General features: G+C 47.1%; 1 protein-coding gene across 1 annotated transcript in view; it reads right to left on the reverse strand.

Moving 5' to 3' along the window:
- The window catches only part of ush2a (Usher syndrome 2A (autosomal recessive, mild)), a gene marked incomplete at both ends in the record, with an annotated part of 162,699 nt that overhangs the window by 114,650 nt on the left and 45,549 nt on the right, over positions 1 to 2,500 (reverse strand). The gene's annotated exons all lie outside the window — the stretch shown is intronic.

Consider the following 2,500-nt stretch of genomic DNA (forward strand, 5'->3'; position numbering starts at 1 on the left):
GGGTGGGTCAAGGGGTCGGGTCGCAAGTGTGGTGTTACCACAGTGGGGCTCGGCACCGGGTGATCGGCAGGCCAAGAGCCTGACACCCTCACACACACCTCACACACTCCACCCAGTCAGTGAGCATGACTCTATGCAACCACCTCAAAGGAACTCCACACACACACACGCACACACAGACACACACACACACACACACACACTCTGACACCCTCCCTCTCGCGGCGTGAAAAGCCACAGCCCCTTAACGAGCCGCAAATTTGTCCTGTCAACTCCAGGGCTCTTTGGGGGGGTTCCACCGCCCCGCACACACACATGCACACGCACACATACTGTATACACACACACACACACACACACACACACACACACACACACACACAACCTGACACAGAGACCGCTCTCAATCGCTGCTGTGACTCGACCTTCACTCCTCTGTCAAGGAGAAAGCATCACCATCACACCAACTCTGCTCTCTCTGTGAGGGTGTGTGTTTGTGTGTGTGTGTGTGTGTGTGTGTGTGTGTGTGTGTGTGTGTGTGTGGGTGTGTGTGTGTGTGTGTGTGTGTGCGTCTGTGTGTGTGTGTGTGTTTGTGCATCTGTGTGTGTGTGTGTGTGTGTGTGTGTGTGTGTGTGTGTGTGTGTGTGTGCGTCTGTGTGTTTGTGCGTCTGTGTGTGTGTGTGTGTGTGTGTGTGTGTGTGTGTGCTTGTGCATCTGTGTGTGTGTGTGTGTGTGTGTGTGTGTGTGTGTGGGTGTGTGTGTGTGTGTGTGTGTGTGTGTGTGTGTGTGTGTGTGTGTGTGTGTGTGTGTGTGTGTGAAATCAGTTTCTTTCACATAGTTGGATATTGATAAACTCCTACTCTGCGTGGAGGTCCTGGTGTAATAAACGTAATCCCTTCCAAACCGTGTTTGCATCTTCCACTGCATTGTGTAGAATAGGGGTCAGTGTTGCTGTGAACCCTCTCATAATACCGGCTACAACACAAAGCCACACAAAGCCACACACACACACACACACACACACACACACACACACACACACAAAGACAGGACAGACACTATAAATCAGAATAAAAAAACGATAAATCTGAATTTACTCTCCGGCTCGGGTAAACTACACCGCGCTCCCTGGTAAATAGCTTAATGATATTCTGTTTGTGTATGGATGCATCAGGACGAGCTTGATATAATAATCCACTCTGCTGTAAAATAAAACCACAGTTTTCCCTCAAGGTTAAATGATTACCTAAACATGACTTTGAGCTGAGTGTATATTCTGTCATTTCCTCTGCCAGGAAATATTCCATAACCATATTGTGGGGGTTTAACCAACCTCGATTAGATCAAGCACGGAGGACCAGAGAAATGGGAGAAAACAAAATAAGATGCATAGGCTTATTGATTGAGGGAGGATAAATGAGTTTATAATATTTAGATAAAGAAATCTTTATTGTGTTGAGTCTCCTGACGGCGTAAAGGCTTCCACTGTAATCACTTTAAAGACTTCATTTTTCATCCTTACCAGAGTGCGAGCGAGGCTCGACCGATCGCTCTCACACACACACGCACACACACACACACACACACATACACACACGCACACACACACACACACACAAACACACACACACACACAAACATCCCTCACCACTCGTATGGATTAACAATCTGTGTTGTCCGGCATGGCGGTTGTTGATGTATTGAGAACATGCATTTACTGGATTTGCATCTCAGTCAGTTCTCCGCGGGCCAGGCACCCCCTCTGTTTGAATTTGGTGCCCCCCCCCCCCCCCCCCCCCAGTTTTGAGCCCCAATAAGTTTGATGAATCTGAAATGTCTTTTGTCAAGTCATTTTATCTGCTCCACAAAGGAGCCCCTGTGTTGCTCCTCCCACCTCCAAAAACAGCTAATTCTATTGGCTTAGACTGGACTCATCTGAAGTTGACACTCATGTGAAGTTGCCTCTAGTTGGTCAGTGTGATCTGAGTGTGAGCCACTGACTGAAGGAAAGTCATGTGCCTGCGGGGCAGAAGGTATTATCAGGTCATCAGCAACACAGTTTGAGTCAGTAAACCTACCTAAAGAACTAGCCAGTTTACTATAACCTACACTCACCGAGTGTAGTGCACTTTATTAGGAACACTGTACTAATACTGGGTAGGGCCTCCTTTTGCTCTCAAAACATCCCCAGTTCTTCGTGGCATTGATTCATTCCTTTGTGATTCTGGTCCATGACATGACATGATTGCATCACGCAATTCCTGCAGATTTTTCAGGTGCACTTTCAAGCTGTGAATCTCCCGTTCTACCACGTCCCAAAGGTGTCCTATTGGATTCAGATCCGGTGATTGGGAAGGCCACTGAAGAACACTGAACTCATTGTCATGTTCATGAAACCCGTTTGAGACGACTTTTGCTTTGTGACATGGTGCAATATCATGTTGGAAGTAGCCATTAAAGATGGGTAAATTGTGGGTATATTTTGTATATGTTTGAGTAT

Source organism: Argentina silus (assembly GCF_951799395.1).
Source record: "Argentina silus genome assembly, chromosome: 14".
Classification (NCBI taxonomy): domain Eukaryota; kingdom Metazoa; phylum Chordata; class Actinopteri; order Argentiniformes; family Argentinidae; genus Argentina; species Argentina silus.